The sequence below is a fragment of the Jaculus jaculus genome, chromosome X, assembly GCF_020740685.1.
Source record: "Jaculus jaculus isolate mJacJac1 chromosome X, mJacJac1.mat.Y.cur, whole genome shotgun sequence".
Classification (NCBI taxonomy): Eukaryota; Metazoa; Chordata; class Mammalia; order Rodentia; family Dipodidae; genus Jaculus; species Jaculus jaculus.
Genome location: NC_059125.1, coordinates 4,934,956 through 4,951,919, shown reverse-complemented (window position 1 = coordinate 4,951,919; position 16,964 = coordinate 4,934,956).

Sequence of the window (16,964 nt, the reverse complement as noted above, 5' to 3'; positions counted from 1 at the left end):
GAAGGAAAACCCTAAGGAAGAACACAAGCTTCCCTCTCCTTTACAGAAGCTCTTTTAAATGGAACAGGTGGCAATCAGTAAAAACATTCCAGCCATTTCCTGAACATGTATATATATCAAAGAGAATAGGGCAAAAGTTAGCCGAATTGTACATGCCATGATTTTTTTCCCTTGCGTCCTAATTATTATGGTGTAGTATTCCAAGGAAGGGTGATAGAAGTGGTCTTCAGTGCAGGCAAAAAGGAGGAGCAGGCAATAAGAGGTTCGTCTCCTGCATAGAATTTAAAAACAATAATAAAACTGACGAAAAGTTGTTCTGCTTTTTATTACCTCAATGTTCTGGCAATTCTAAACAATGTCATTGATAAAATACTCTTCCCACTACACACATACTCCTTCCCCAGCCCAGATTCTTCTCATTTTAAGCAACACCATCAACATTTAAATTTTTTTTAAAAAACCTGCTTTATGGTGTTGCTCTGTTTTGTTGTTGTTTTTTGGAGGCCTGTCAGAGGTGGAAAACAGGAGAGAGAAGCTGGATGGAGATCGAATTTTTAAGCGATCGAAACAGCAGGAGTCATGAATCACAATGAGTGGAAATTTCCCTCTTGCGTCTCGAGGTTGCCGAGGAGGAAAAGGTAATATTAAGGCTAAAGGAGCACTGAAATAGGAGTCCAGAGACTTGGCTTCAAGATGTAGTTTTGTATCTGTGTGGGTAACTATGCCCTCCCCTGCCAAATAGATGTTACAATCGGCACGCCCTTCCTTGCTTACTTCACATGGTTGTCTAGTATGGCTAAGTGAAGACACATAAGAAAGAGAAGGTTTGCACGTGGAAAGGGGCCCGTTTGAACAGAGATTAACATAACAGCAGCTCAAACAAGATGGAAGGTATAGTTAGGCAGATGTCCAAACTTGCGGGCAGTTGATGGAAACAGGATGACCTTCCTTTGTACTCAGGTTCTTTCTGTGCTATTGTCTCGTCATCCTATAGGGTGTCTTCCTTATCTTGAAGATTGAAATTCAAAAATCCAAACACCAACTACCACAGCCTCATTCTTCCTCACAAAGCAGAATAGCAGCACATCAAGGAGCAGTGTCTATAAGACCATGAACCAGACATAGACGTCACTGCTACCCCCCTCTTATTGGTTAAAAGTTAGTCATTCAGTCTCTCATTGTTGCCATGGAAGCTGGGAAATGTAGTATCTAACTGCATAGACATGTGTCCAGCTAAAACCTGAAGGTTCTATTGTGAGTTGGGTGGATGTGGTGGGATAATACACAGTTCTATATGAATCACTGTAATTATCTTTCAAGCTAGTCGATAAAAGGTTGCTTATCTGCTTGTTTTAGGGAGTGAATCAAGATGAAGCACCACCTTTCCTATGAGTGTTGAATTTTGGATACACTCTAATTTAAATGAAGAACAGATTCATATAACAGCAGATTTAAATGTTATCCTCTGTGTATGACTATTTCCTAGAGACATTGTCAGTGTGAGTTTGGACACTTCTTATAAGTGCAATGCTGTGCTTCTGGGTGACCAGGCTCCAACGCCAGGAGAAATATGGAAGTGAGACCACCTTGACATTGGTCTGACTCTATGTCACTCAGGGAGCTCAGAATTAAAAGAGAGGTTCATCATCTGGTTAGCGTTTGATCTTCCTCGAGGCCTTGTGTTACTGACTCCAAAATTAAACACAGATCATTAGCTCTAACCCACTGCACCCACATCATTTTGACACTTTGGATAATAACCACAGCAACCCTTCTTTCCCATCTCCTGCCTTTTGGCAACAATGTTGGCTTTATCATACAGGTACTGTTAGGACTGTCTTAGCTTTTATAAGATGTCACCTCAGCAAGACATGTTATGATGGAGCAGAAACTGATTAAAAGGTAATTTAACCTCTGCCAAAGGTGGTGTAGCCAATCCCCAGTAGTACTGACATTGCGTTAATGAGAAATTGCTCTCTAGAGTGATAGATTAGCCCCCTGAGACCAGTATGCAAACCCATCTTCACTGGACGGCTTAGGCTTAAAAAGCTAACTTTGTCTCATCACCCTCTACCCACACAATTAAATCTGCATGGGCCAATGCACCACATCTGAAGCCGTGCATCTGTGCAGACTAAAATGCCCACTTGTAACCTACTCTATAATGCCAACTGTCCCAGCACATGTTTCTTTCCTCACACAAGTAAGGCCAAGTTCATTGAAGCTCAGCAGCAATGGGGAGTGACTAGGCCACTTCATCTAACAGAAGAGAAACTCAGTTTTCTATATGAAAGGAGAGAACAAAGACAAAGCGATGAACTAGAAATCTTTTCTCAGGCAATGAGGTCAGTTTATTAGTTCCTTCTACCCGTCCAACCAGCTGACTATTGGCTAGATCCCAGTTGTCACATAATCTACAATCATATAATCTAGATCATTCTACTCCTCCAGCTTCTTTCCAGGGGAAGAAAGCGCTCACTTTGTTTAGGAATGGGAACCTGGCTTCCTATAGTTATCAGACTTAAACCTCAACCCACAAATTCAAAAGAGTAAGAAACACTGCATGCATTTATTTTCAATAAAGCCCAACCATTATCCTGCCAGGGAAATTCAGTCCAAGCCATACTTGGGTCCATTCCCTCATTCTCTAGGTTGTGTCAAGGACCTGAGTTCAGGCAGCACTAAGGTAACAGGGTGACCTTTAGATCTCAGACAGTCCAATATGTCATGCAGCCAGCTTGCAGAGTCCCCTCAGCCCTTTAGACTCTGCAGGTTCTTGGCTGTGGTATCAATAGAGGAAGCCTGGCTTTTGTGAGCCAAAGGCTTGGCCAGCCTCCCACCATCAGCAAAGCTGTCTGAAATCTACCTCCTTTCCTCAATCTGTCATGATCCAGAATATGGATACTCTAGGATCTCTAAGCTCTCATACTTGCCTTCTTGTTCCGTCAGAAGAATTTCTTTTTAGGGAAAACCTTGCTTTTCTCAAAAGTATATCTTGCTTCATACTATCTCAGATATCATTACAATTCTTGGAGAGGCTGAGAGATTTTTGGAAACAAAACCCAGGAAGGCAAATATTTTGTAGGTAAGTTCTAATTTTTGTTCCACTCCAAACCTTCTGCTATGGCAAAAAAGGGGGTGGGGGAAAAGAAAAAAAATGAAGGGAATTATCAATTATTCCTCGAAAACTAAGCCCAAGCATGGTGGTAAATGCCTGTAATTCTAGAATTTGGTGGAAGTGGAAGGATGGTGGAACCAGGAGGATCAAGAGTTCAAGGCTAGTATCTGCTGCACAAGTTTATGACCAGATTGGGTTACATAATATCCTGTCTCAAAAAAATGTATAATAGTCTCTCCTTGTCTGTTTCTGTTTGTTTTAATTTCCACAATTTCAGTTAACCACAAGTAACTTTAGTGAGAAAATATTAAATTGAAAACTACAGGATTCATAAGATGGCTCAGAAGTTAAAGGCACTTGCTTGCAAAGCCTGCTGGCCCTGGTTCAATTCACCAGTACTCACTTAAAGCCAAATGCACAAAGTGATGCATGCATTTGGAGTTCATTTCTAGTGGCAAGAGGCCCTGGTATTTCTTCTTGTTCTCGTTCTCTTCACAAATACTAAATAACAGTTTTCAAAAATAAAATTCCAGAGCTGGTGTCCTAACTCAGTAGAAAAGCTCATGCCTACAGCAATAAGGTCCTGAGCTCACTGCTAACAAAAATTGAGGGTAAGGAGATAGTTAAGTCAGCAAAGTGCTCACTTCATAAACATAATCACCTAGATTCTATCCTCAGCATCCACATAAAATGCAATTTAAATTAGTAGGGAAAACATAAATAAGGCATGGAAGTAGGGTGGGTATCTAATGGGAAGAAGAAGAGTTTTAGTGTGATAAGAGAAAGGTGTTGGGGGAGTGAGATTAAAATATGTGTATGAAATTGTCAAGAGCAAATAAATGAAATAAAACATAAAACAAATGCCAGATAGGACAGTGTGTGCCTGTCATTCCAGCTTGGGAGGCAAGGACAGGCATATACTTTGGGTTAATTGGGCAGACAATCTAGCCTAATCAGAGAGCTCTAGGCCAAAGAGAGGAACTTGTCTCAAAAACATGGTGGAGCCAGGAGTGGTGGCACATGCCTTTAATCCCAAAACTTGGGAGACAGAGGTAGGAGGATCACCATGAGTTCGAGGCCACCCTAAGACTCATAGTGAATCCCAGGTCAACCTGGACTAGAGTGAGACCATACCTAGAAAAACAAAGAAACAACTAAAAAAAAATGAAGGTGGATAATGGTGGTCCTGAGGAATGACACACAAAGTTGTCCTCTAACATGTACAAATGGACTTGCATGCATATGAGCATGTATACAACACATACATACAAACATGCATTAAGGAAAGTAAATTCAAGCAATAAATTATAAGTTTTCAATTGTACATTGTTCTTAGTAGTATGAAGAAACAGCATGCTACCCATTTGCATCGCACTTGGGATGTGATTCATTCCTTTGTCTAGCACAACTACACTGTAGGCAATACCCACTTAGTACTTATCTCATTTATCAGATTGGCACAACCTCATAATACTTGGATATATGGTTTGGTACTATCATGGACTTCAAGTACCTATTGGGGTGGTGTCTTGGACCATATACACCATAGACAAAGGAGTATTGTATGCATAGTAAAATACTATGAAAGGTGGCACAGCACTAATTCTTTATAAAAGAAGACATTTATGTATTTATTTATTCATTTAAGAGAATGAAACAGGCAAGGAGACAGAGAGAGAGAATGGGCAAGCCAGGGCCTCCAGCCACTGCAAATGAACTCTAGATGAATGTGCCCCCTTTTGCATCTGGCTTATGTGGGTCCTGGAGAATTGAATCAGGGTCCTTCGGCTTTGCAGGCAAATGTCTTCACTACTAAGCCATCTCTCCTGCCCTAGCACTAATTCTTACTCGATGAGGAAAGAACAGTGGGGGAACGGGCGATGGGGAGAATCTCCCAGATCCACCTTAAAAGAACATAAAAATCAGAGTCACTTTCTTATAATGAGAAAGTCCACTAAATAACTTAACTATGCAGCAATGACTGCACTGGCACTTTGGTCTTCCTCACCATTTATTTTATTTTATTTATTTATTTTTAGAAACAGAGAGAGAGAATTGGCACACCAGGGCTTCAGCTGCTGCAAATGAACAACAGATACTTGCACCACCTAGTGCAACCTTGTGCTTGCCTCACCTCTGTGCATCTGGCTTACATGGGATCTGGAGAGCATAATATGTGTCCTTAGGCTTTGCAGGCAAGTGCCTTAACCATTAATCCATCTCTCTAGCCCTTCCTCACCATTTAATTATTCTTTAACTCCTCACCATTAGGCTACACATGTCACCCTTTTCTAAAAACAACTCTTTGGAAGGCTGCCACTGAGTTATTCCTTCAAACCAGTGACAGTGTTTGCTCTTCTTTGAGGATGTTTGAAGAATGGTTGGTGGCATGGACCTTACTTGTTCCTTTACCTGGCTGGCCATGCCACTTCTTCACTGGATTTTCTTCTTTTCATTTCCATTGGCCAAAGACACACCCTGGAGAGCTGATCCTGTCCATCATTTCTTCTTTATCCTTAATTTAGTCCTCTTTTATTACTTTGATTTAGTTTAAGCTAGCCTTATTCAATATCTTGAATTCTACCTGCAGAATATGAGCTGCCTTTTGGTTGTTCCATATCGGATATTCCAACTCTACCTCAAACTTATTATGATCAAAACTCACCAGCTGCTCTTTCTAACTTCCTTGTTCCATTAATGCATCACTATTGTTCTAATTCTTTTATTACTTTTTTGTTCATTCTTATTTATTTGAGAGAGAGAGAGAGAATGGGCACCCCAGGGCCTCCAGCCACTGCAAATGAACTCCAGACACGTGCGCCCCCTTGTGCATCTGGCTTACGTGGGTTCTGGGGAACCAAGCCTTGAACCAGGCTCCTTAGGCTTCACAGGCAAGCGCTTAACCGCTAAGCCATCTCTCCAGCCCTACTGTCCCAAATTTTGGATCCATCCTTGACTCCTCTTCCCCACCGTTCTTACCTCCAATATTTAGGATTAGATCCAAGCAGATGTCACTGCCTCAATGCTATATTATAGGTATAACATGCCATAAACAGAATAATGTGGAATTATTCTCTATTTCCTGGATACTTGCTTTCCATTAATGCAACATGATACTATATTAATCATTGTTATCTTTTTGGCCCTGTCATTCCAATTTTTAAATCCACATATATGCAGTTTTATAGAAAAAGGATCATCCTGTTTAGTATTTTTCCCATTATGTCATGAACATTTTCCAGTACCACTAAATGTGTTTTTCTTACAGTGTTAAATTTTAAGTGGATGTCAGAAATATCTGAAAGTATTTGTTAAAAAGATATCCCCATTATTTATTTATTTATTTATTTATTTATTTATTTATTCACCTCCCCAACTTTCTCCTTAGACTTCCATTATCATGATACACTTTCTATTTTTATAACCTATAATCTTCCATGTGCACCATGCAAACAGAATGGGGCTAGTTGGGGAAGTGAAGACAGCAGCAAGAGGTGGGCAGGATCCAGGGAGGAGAATGGGAGAAGAGCAACAAAAACAAAGTAGATGTGACAATCTCATAATGAAACTCATCACTTTTTATACTAATTAAAAAAATCAAAGTAATAAGATTAAGTAAATAAATTATGAAGATGATTTTTGATCTGTAATAGGAAAAAGGTGAATTTCCCTTTACCCTTCCTGCAAGTCTCTAATTCAGGATTAGGGAAGTACACATTTAACCAGCAACTGAAAAAGTTCTAATGTAGTGTGTTTTCATATCCCAGGTTGAGAAAATAACAGTTTTTGATGATTTCCTCAATTTCTTGTTTACATCTATCAAAATTTATGTACTAATCACTACTGTCATAGGGATAGACTGTTTTGTATTTTTTAAAAATATATTATTGGTTTCTGACTTTACCACTGATTTTGTTGCTTCTTCCACCCACCCACACATTAAATTATTCTTAGTAAATTTCTAGAAGTGGAATTTCTGCATCTAAATGATATGCATAATTACATCATGCGAGACACATTATGTATTGTTTATTCCAGGGAAGTGATATTTTTCTATCTTTAATTTTCATTAGATGTATTTTTGGAGAATGTGGTTTGGGGAGATGGCTCAGTGTTTTAAGGTGTTTGCATACAAAATGTGCTTATCTGGGTTCAGTTTCAAAGCCCCCCACGAAAGCTGGCCCCCAAAAGTGCCACAAGCATCTGGCATTCCATTTGCAATGGCAAGAGGCCCCTGTGTACCCATATGCATTCACATGCACATGCATTTATGCGCGCGCGCACACACACACACACACCCGAAATTATTTTTACAAGTATTTGATACTTTTCTAATCACCCACATTTCATGTATAGCTTCTGTACTTTCATTTCATTTCAACCATGTATGAGAAAACCAAGAAATACGTGATTGCTCCACCACAGACCTACATGACTCAATGCTTTTGCTCATTCGTCAAACAACAGTAACAATTTTAATAATAGTAACTATTTTATGAATCCGTTTTATCTTTATGACTCTAGGGACAGAACTTATCCTGGTTGCTAGCATTCATTCGCTGCCACCTCCCTGTGGCTCTGATATACCTATAGGAACAAAAAAAAATAGGACAAAAAGGGGTGTTGGGGTAGCAGTTAAGGCATTTGCCTGCAAAGCCTAAGAACCCATGTTCACCTCTTCAGATCCCATGTAAGCCAGATGCAAAAGGTGAACCAAGTGAATACGGCCTCACATATGCAGGGGGGGCACACACACCTGAAGCTCAATTACATTGGCTGGAGTCCCCAGCACACCAATTCTCTCTCTGCCTCTATCTCCCTCGATTCTGCTCTCTCACATAAAAAAAAGGCCAGTCTGTTGGACCTGCCTCAAAAGAAATAGTTGTATTGATTTTTTTTTTGTATTCATCTTAGAACTGGTTTTCAGATTCAAAACACCCAGTAGGCATACGACATAAAGCATGTGTTCTCATGTGTCTGAGAGTGGATGTGGAGGGGGTCTGTTCATGTCTACTGGGCATGCTTATCTCCTTGAAGTCAGCTAGACCAGGCTGGAAGAAGGTAAGTGGCTCTTCTTTAGCCTGCAGTGGCTGGTGGTTCTGATATATATGTCTCTTATTTTCCTTCTAAGATCACCAAGCTTGCCAGCACAATAACAGTGACAGAGACAAAGGAGGGCAGAGGGAAGTGCAAGAGGCCTCTTAAAGCCTACACCCTGAACGGGCATGTGGGCCCTTCTGCCAATTCTATTGTCAAGACATACAGCCTGGCCAAACCTGAGACACACATGCCAAAGGGTGTGGATCCATGGAGAGATGAAAAATGCTTCTCACACTAGATGATTCTCACCTGGTTATGTTTGGCAAGTCCAGGCCCATGCATCATATTTGCCATTTACTTTTTTAGATTCTAGCAACCAAGTTTGTCTCAAAATCTAGCAGTTTGATTAACTTTCTAGTCTTGAATTCACTGATTCTACTTGCTGTATCCTTTTGACTATCACAATAATGTTCCCCCATTTTTAGACTTTGGGTCAAGTCAGTGATCTAATCTGTAAATTCTCTTGATTCTCTAAGATATTACTATATTTGCCTCAAAGGTTCATTCTTTCATATTTTTACTTACTTTTATCAGTTTTGCCTCTGTCTTAATCACTACAAAGATGACTGTTTTTAACAGAAAAGACAGTGAAATGGGAAATAGATATTTACTTCTTGTAACATTTATTGTAGGATTTTCTCATTTGGCCTACATTGAACTTGCAGGCATCTTTGACAAAGCAAGAGTGACATGTATACTCTGTAATAGAAACTTACCCCACCAAATCAGCAAATATTTATCATTGTTTCCCTATCTCTAATATATTAAACTATATACAAAAAATGACAAGGACTAGAGAGATAGCTCAGTGATTAAGGTGTTTTCCTGTAAAGCCTAAGAACCCGAGCTTGATTTCCCAGCACACTCACACAGTCAGATGCACAAGGTGGCACATACAACTGGAGTTCTTTTACAGTGACTAAAGGGCTTGGCACACTCATTCTCCCTCCCCCCCCCCCTCTCTCTGTCTCTCTCTCTCTGCCTCTTTCTCTCTCACTCTCTCTCAAATAAATAAATAAATAAAATATTTTTTAAATTGTTACAAGTGATGAATGGTCCACATTTCTCAAATATGTAATACAAAATTTAAAATAAAATAAACTTCACGTTTGATGATTAGTACAACATAATGCACTTTATTGGATATTTATATATATTGTATAATATTCAAGAATTATATGGGCTGGAGAGATGGCTTAGCGGTTAAGCACTTGCCTGTGAAGCCTAAGGACCCTGGTCTAAGGCTCGACTCCCCAGGACCCACGTTAGCCAGATGCACAAGGGGGCGCACGCATCTGGAGTTCATTTGCAGTGGCTGGAGGCCCTGGTGCGCCCATTCTCTCTCTCTCTCTCTCTCTCTCTCTCTCTCTCTCTTTCTCTCTCTCTCTTTCTGTGCCTCTTTGTCGCTCTCAAATAAATATATAAAATAACAAAAAAATTTTTTAAAAAGAATTATACAATATTTTGAAATAAACTTCCATCATCTTTTTCAGCAGGATTCAAAACAGCTGGCCTGGTACTCTCTATGTAACCCAGACTGGCCTCACACTGATGGTGATCCTCTTGCCTCAGCCTCCCAAAGTACTGAGATTATCGGCATGGCTATTATACCTAGCTTCTTCCATTATCTCCTAAAATGGAATCATTTTAGCCATAGATCATATTACTGTTATTATAGGTGTTGAAGTAATTTGATTCTAAAAAGCTGGGCATGCTGTTCCTAGGTCAGGTAGATTCAGCTTCATATTGAAAAAAAAATGTTCTAATAAGCCAAACAAAAATGTTATTCACTAGTGTTTTTGGAAAGAAGCCTCCATCTTTGATCTGCAGCAAGTGAAGTCAATTCAGGGTTAGCATGACCTGGGTAGCTAGCAGATTTGAAAGATTTGAAATATGAAAAATAATTACTAAACTCTTATTTCACCCTAGGTCATTGATAAATTTCCATTGCAGCTTGACTAGTCTTTGTACAAATTAGGAAAATGTACCTTTTGGGGACTTCTGCATTGAGCAAGGGTTTGGATTTTAGTCCATATAGTAAGCTCCTTTGTGAGGGACCCAGCCTGGAAAGAAGGGTAAAATTGCTGCTGGACTCTCTGGTAGAGGAAAAAGCAAGAAAAATAAATAGAAAGTAGGGCTTATAGGCCTCATGAAAAAGAGAAGAGATTGGAAGGCAAGAAAGCCCTAGAGAAAGGGCATTACCTGATAGTGTCAATGATGATAGCGATAATAAATTATAAAGTCAATTGACCCTTTATTGAGTGCCTAGCCCTCTGTTCTCATGTGCGGATGCATCTACTCTCCTGACAATTCTAAAAGATAAAAACAATTGCTCTCTCAATTTTAGAGAAAGAGAAACTAAAGCACAGAGGGTGTAGGAGACTTATCCAAAATCAAAAGGCTAGTAAATGGCTTAACCAAGGTTTGCTCTGGGCCATCTGATAATCCCATTAAGCATGTAAAGTGCTCACCACAGATCATACAATGTACTGTCATTACATTCTATTACACACACACACATACACACATATGACCAAATAGTGAATTTCCATTCCCATTGTCTTTGCTATATAGACATAAATTAGTTGGCCTCAGGAGCCTCCTCTCATGCTCACCATGTTAATAAAATAGACATCTGGGTAGGGTCTATCTTTGTTCAACTTCAACCCGGTTTGGCAGATATTTCTTCAGTTTCAGTGGCAAAAATCTCATACCTAGTGAAACACTTCTTCCAACCCAAATCAGAAGAGTTGGACACATTATCTATCCTAGTGTTAAGAACTGATTACATAATTTTGTTATTTCTTCCCACTGAATACACAAGGGGGCATTGTAACCATTCAGTCATGCATTCCTCACCATTTATTGAACACCTCATCAAAGGTGTCATGGCCACCCTCAAACCTTGCAGTGAGTATAATGTACGGTGATAGGAAAGTGGAAAGTGAGAAATTCTTTATGATCCTCCACAAGAAAGAAGAAGATATGTGTTCATTTTGTTATTTTGAAGTATGTGTATATGTTGTCTCTGTGTGTACATGCATGTTCATATGTGTGTGCATGAGTACATTTGCATGTGGACATATGTATGTTGTGGAGGCTGGTGGTCAATTTCAAGTATCTTCTTCAATCACCTTCCACCCTATATCTCTCACTGAACCTAGAGCTCACTGACTCAGCTAGTCTAGCTGGCCACCTTGCCCTAAGGATCCTGCTATCTCCACTTCCCCAACACAAGGATTATAAGTGCACAATGCTGCACTCAGCTTTTATGTGGGTTTGGGGGATCTGAACTCAGGTCCTCATTCTTGCATGAGCCATCTCCACAGCCCCAGGATAGGTATTTAAATGAGAAAATATTTTCATGACATTTACTAGGTGTCAGGCAGTATAACAAGGAACTTTACAATCTTCCCTCAAAAACACCCTGTGGGATAGCTACTGCTGCTACCATGCCCATTTTTGAAGAAACAGAAGCAAAAAAAAAAAAAAAAAAAAATTAAAGGCATGTACTATGTCTGACACTGTACATGCAAATGACACAAAATAGTGTTTAAATCAAGACATATTATCATTTTTCCAGACTCAATAACTTTGGCGATACAATGCTTGGTTGGTTAAAGGGCCCAGACCCCACTGAGAGCTCTTTAGGGTCTCAGAGGCCCTGGCCATGCTTAGAGATTTTCCCCTAAGCCAGTGTTAATCACCCTTAGTTATGCATTAACATCACCTGGAGGGTTTTAAAAATTAATGCTGATTTCCCAGAACCCTACTTGCAAAGATTTTTATTTAATTGAGATGATTTGACCTGGCCTTCAGGATGTTTAAGATCTCCCCGTGAGGATCTAAAGTGTAGCTGAGTATGAAAAGAAAGATGGCTAGATCGTGCCCTTTAGGAAGCTAGGCTACCCAGAGTCCTCTAAAATCCATTGTTTTGTCAAATGTTAACTCCTAGCTCCATGAGCCAAGGGCCCAATTTAAGTGCTGATTCGGATTCAGGAGGATGGGGAAACCTGAGATTTAGTGTTTCTAACAAGTCCCCAGGAGGACCAGATGCTTCTGGCTCAGAATCCATACTCTAGGAAGCAAGGAATTGGAGTCAAAGTGGTCCTCAGCATCCCTTGTTTGTTACAAATGTAGATTCTTAAGCCCAATTCCAAACAAATTATTTATTTATTTTATTTATTTGAGGGGAGAGAGGGAGGAAGAAGCAGATAGAGAGAGAGAATGGGCCTGCAGACACTACAAATGAACTCCAGATTTGTTTATCTGGCTTATGTGGGTACTATGGAATCAAACCTGGGTCCTTAGGCTTTGCAGGCAAGTGCTTTAAGCGCTGAGCCATTGAGCCATTTCCCCAGCCACCCAGACCTGAATTTTAAAGCACATTCAAGCTCAAGAAGCTGCTCACACACTGCTCTGGGAATATGATACATATGTGGTAAGGTATTACCTCTCTTTGGCTCTTAGCAACCTGAACACTGACTTGCAGCCTTCATGACCCCATGTGTATATAAATGTCAGGATTCAATGCTAACCACCATGGAGAAATGGTCAGGAGGTCTTGCTGTAATAGTCTTGCAATCCCCTTCCCTCATACCCCCAACAAGGCTTTGCTCACACTTTTTGCCACCCGTGTTGACATTGGCCTCATCCAAAGCCTGAAGGTTAGTCAGTCAGTTCAACATGTTGCTCACCGGCCACCTGAAGCCTCACGCAGCTAAAGATAGCTATGAGGGGCTGGAGAGATGGCTTAGCGGTTAAGGCATTTGCCTGCAAAGCCAAAGGATCCCGGTTCAATTCTCCAGGACCCACATGAGCCAGATGCACAAGGTGGCACATACATCTGCAGTTTGTTTGCAGTGGCTGGAAGCCCTGGAGTGCCCATTCTCTCTCTCTCCCTCTTTCTCTCAAATAAATAAATGAAATATGTATTTTTTTAAAAAGATAGGTATGAATGCTGCCAAACACAAAATCACAACATTTCTTAAAACGTTATGAGAATATTTTGTGTGAACTTTTTGGAACTCAATTAGGCAGTTCCAGAACATTCACTTTATAAAAGACAATGAATGTGGTGTCCCATGTCAAAAGGTTTGACACACCTGGTAGGTTTATATCCTAAGCCCTCCTCCCTAAGACTATGCCCACTTCCATCTGACCATTTCAACACAGTGAATATTTTTATCCATATGAAAACATATGTAAACATTTAACATTAATTCATTTGTTTCCTATTTTACAGGTCAGGAAAACTGAGGCACAGAGCCACATAGCAACTACACGGTAGTATCAAGTTTCAATTCAATCTGTCTTCAGGATTGCTATACTATTTTTCTCATTGGTGCTACACTTACAGAAGAAGTTGGAAAAAAATACAAGCTATGGACAGTGAGCGAAAGTGCATTGTTTCCTTGTGGCTGCCCTCACAAAGTGCTACACCTGGGAAGGCCTACAACAACAGAAATGCATTCCCTTATGGTGTTGGAGGCTGCAAATGTAATATCAACGAGTCAGCACAGTCAAGCTCCCTCTGCAAGCTCTAGGGAAGGCTCCTTTATTGCCTCTTCCTAGCTCTGATGGACGTCAGCCATCCCTGGAGTTCCATGGCTTGCAGATGCATCACTTCACTATCTGCCTCTATCTGGCCTTCAGCTTTGTGTGTGTCCTTGCCTTCTTCTATCTTTATAAGGACACCAGTTGTGGGATCAGGGTCCATCCTAATCCAGTGTGACCTCATCTTAACTGATTGTATCTACAAAGCCTCTATTTCCAAATAAGGTCACATTTCAAGGTGCCAAGTGGACTTCTGGGTGGTAGAGGAGACGCTGTGCAACCCAGCACATAAGAACATAGATTATTCCAGGGAAGAACATGTCTCTCTTTAAAATTCTCAGCCACGCACTGTTTTTAAATGCTGCTGAAACCTTGAGACTTGTAGCCAAACCTTCCAGATTCATCTGAAGAGTGACCCATGCAGCAGCTGCAAGTTTCAATCAAGCGACTGCCATTTCTTCAGTACCAAAATGACATCCTTTCCCACTTCTGTCCAGTGTTCATTCTGCTAGAGCCTTCAAGTTCCCACAGGAAAATCAATCTGATTGATTTCATGTGTACAATAGGTGCGATCAAACCTGCTGCTATGTGAAAGTTTCTGAAGGCAGCAGGGGCCGAAGCACTACTTCCTGGAGAGTGGGCACGCTGTACTGAGGCCAGAGGAGAGCCGGAAGTGATGGCTGCTGAGCAAAGAGCAGCCTGGGCTCCACAGTACTGTGGTGGAGATAGTTAGGGAGAACTACATGGATGTCAGCACTTCCCTACAAAAGAGCCCAGCCCTCTCACAAATAAGCTAAAGAAAGAAATCCCGTCACCACCATTCCAAGATTATGACAAGGACATTCCAAGTCAAGATCAATTGAAGCAAAGTATTGAAGAATGTTCTAAGTTCAAGGTAAGATTGAAGGGGTTGGGGAGATCCCTCAAATGGCAAAGCTCTTATTGCACAAACACAATAACCTCAGTTTTGATTCCCAGAATCAAAGTCAATAATTAGTGTGGTGGTGACTGTAATCCCAGTGCTTGGGAGGCAAACATAGGAGAGCCCTTGGAGCTTGTTGGGTAGTGAGACTTGGCTGTGTGAGAGAGCTCTAGGTTCAACAAGAGACCCTGTCTCAAAGAGTGAGGTGGAGAGCAACTGAGAAAGATCAGTCTCTGGCTTCTGTGAGAACACACATGCATGTGCACTTGCACACACATATGCACCAACACACGTACTAACACACATGCACACACACACAGGCACACTATAGATACCCAAGGGTGGAGGGAGAACTAAAAAGGACAGAATTCACATGCAGAAATCCTACTAACAAGTGAGGTACATTGGGCCACTTTTTCAGACTCAATGACTTGTGGGTTCTGAAGAGGCAGTAGTTAAGGGCAAAATCACAGAATCACAGTAGAAGTTGATAAAACCAATCAAGAAAGTGAAAAGGCGGGGCTGGAGAGATGGCTCAGCAAGTAGGGTGTTTGCCTGCAAAGCCAAAGGACCCAGGTTCAATTCTCCAGGACCCACATAAATCAGATGTACAAGATGGTGCATGTCCCTGAAGTTTGTTTGCAGCAGTTAGAGGTCCTGGCACTCACTCTCTCGCACGCTCTTTCTCTCTCACATAAATAAATAATTTTTAAGTGGGAAAGGCAAATAATGCAACCGGCATGAAGGTGACTGAAGTTGGGGGGATGACCTTGAGTATGCACCCTCCTTAAATGATGATGCTGATGAAGTCGTTACTCTTAAGGATGAGTGGGTAACATTGCAGAGACAAGAAATTTCACTCTCCAAAATGTTCTTGTTGCAGGTCCTTGAGAAGTGAGTGTTCAGATTGCTCTAAGTGACCCTCTCTTTCTGCCTGTTATCAGTGCCATAATTGAAAGAAGGAAAGTAAAGGATGATTGAAAAAATAAATAAATAAATAAAAGCAAAAAAAAAAAAAAAAAAAAAAACTTTCAATCCCAGTTGCTCCAGCCAAAGATCTAAATGGAAAGGGAAAATCAAAAACTTCCTGAAGTTTGATGTAGCTCTTGAATTTGCTACTATTTCTTTAAGCCCAGAGACCATCTCAAGGCCAGAGGATTAATTGGATGGCCTTTCAGAACACAAGCCCACTACAGAGAGTATGGAGGCTTGACAAAATGTCTTGAAGCCACACAGCACATGTCGGTAAAGGGCAGGAGACAGGAATATCATTCAAGGAAGGACAGGCTACCACATCTTATGTTAGCATTGTGCCAGACGATTAAAGAATTGTAGAAGTCCATTCCTTCATTGCAAGGTTTGACTGGTTATTAAAGTTTTGATGGTAAAGCTGAATTGGTGAGTCGAAGAGAAATTATAACCAGGGCCAGGACAGTGAGAAAATCATCAGTACTGAGCATCTCCACTCCATGGGACTCAAGAATCCATCTAGTCATCAATGCAAGTCGCTGTGTGTCAGGGTTTTGCTTTCTTTCAAATTCACATAAATTTGAGAGAAATTCTTTAAAATTAGATCATTAATTTTAGAAAGAAAGTTTCTATAATCATTGCATTTCTTTTCCAAAGAGCAGGTGTTAGGAGGGAGCAATCACAAACAGAAAAATGCATTCATTTAAATCTTTTCTCTAGTGGATTTTGCTTCTCATACTTCTTTTCTTTTTTCCCCATACTTCTTTTCTATCGCATAATATTCTTAAGTATATACATATTCAGCATCTATGGGAAAACAATAAAATTAACAATCAGAAAACCATAAATAATTTGATCAAATTTCATGGTTATTAAAAAACAAAAGAGATATGTAAGAACCTTGAAAAAACTACTTATCTTTTGTAAATGCCTATAGCAATGGTTATCAAACTGGCTCCTAAAATAATATTTAAAAACTATCTAAGGATATAGCTCAGTGGTAGTACATTTGCTTAGCATATAAAAAGCCCTAGATACAACCCAGCAAAATACAATAATAGCAATTTTTAAAGAACTATACACTCTTAAACATTCAAAAATTGAAGTATGATTAACATAAGAAATAAGATTGGGCTGGAGAGATGGCTTAGCGGTTAAGTGCTTGCCTGTGACGCCTAAGGACCCCGGTTCGAGGCTCAGTTCCCCAGGTCCCACGTTAGCCAGATGCACAAGGGGGCGCATGCGTCTGGAGTTCGTTTGCAGTGGCTGGAAGCCCTGGCGCGCCCATTCTCTCTCTCT